Below are 1094 nucleotides of genomic sequence, written 5' to 3'. Positions count from 1 at the left end.
ACAGGCTGAGCCACCGAGCCCGGCTACCTGGCTAATTTTTTAATTTCTTTGTAGGGACAAGTTCTCACCGTGTTGCCCAGGCTGGTCTTGAACTCCTGGACTCAAGCAGTTGTCTTGCCTTGGCCTCCCAAAGTGCTGGTATTATAGGCATGATCCACTGCGCCCAGCCATACTTCACTCCTTTTTATAGCCAAATAATATTCTGTTGTATGGGTATGCCACATTTTGTTTATTCATCTACCTATCAGTGAACACCGGGGTTGTTTCCGCTTTTCGGCTTTTGTGAATGCTGTGTTGTTAGCATGGGATACAGGTTCTTTGTGGATGGATGTTTTTGATTCTCTTGGGCATAAACCTAGGAGTGGAAGTTATATTTTCACTGTGTTACTAGTTCTTATTGATTGCCCCTCTCCCCTGCTGTACTGAGCCAGACTGCTAATGTGCCTTCCTTTTTCTTGGGGCACAGGAAGACAAGTGTGGGGTGGGAACCCCAGTCCACAGCTGCAGTGTCCTTTCTGCCTAGGGGCACGGCCAGGTCTGTTGCTGGTGTGGGACGAGCTTGTGGAGAATCAGCACACTGTAGGGCCCAGCTACCATGAACCTGTGTTTTGGCACCACTGTGGGTCTTTACTCTGCCTCTGTAGAACCCCCTGCTGCAAGAAAGGGATCGGCAGTAGTGGGATGTGGCCGGGGTGAGGATGTGGGGGACACAACATCATTAAGGGCACCTGATCTCAAACCAGGCAAAGTGGGGACAAAGGGAGGCCCACACTTGACCCGTACAATGACCAGATGACCACTTGTATACCTGTATTGTATCCCACATCTTTAAAGTAAAATAAAATAATTTTTAAAAAAGTTAAGGTTTAAAAAAAATCCAGGCTGGGCTTGGTGGCTCAGCCTGTCATCCCAGCACTTTGGGAGGCCGAGGCGAGTGGACTGCCCGAGCCCACGGGTTCAAGACCCGCCCAGGCAACTTGGTGAGACCTTGTCTCTACAATAAATCAAAATTTAGCTGGGCATGGTAGCGTGCACCTGTAGTTGTGGCTACTTGGAAGGCTGAGGCAGAAGGATCGCTGGAGCCCAGCAGGGCG

The sequence above is a fragment of the Carlito syrichta genome, unplaced genomic scaffold (genome assembly GCF_000164805.1).
Source record: "Carlito syrichta isolate Samal-C Ts95f unplaced genomic scaffold, Tarsius_syrichta-2.0.1 Scaffold111613, whole genome shotgun sequence".
In the NCBI taxonomy this organism is placed as follows: Eukaryota; Metazoa; Chordata; class Mammalia; order Primates; family Tarsiidae; genus Carlito; species Carlito syrichta.
The sequence above is the reverse complement of the archived record's forward strand: the minus strand, read 5'-3'. Positions refer to the sequence as shown.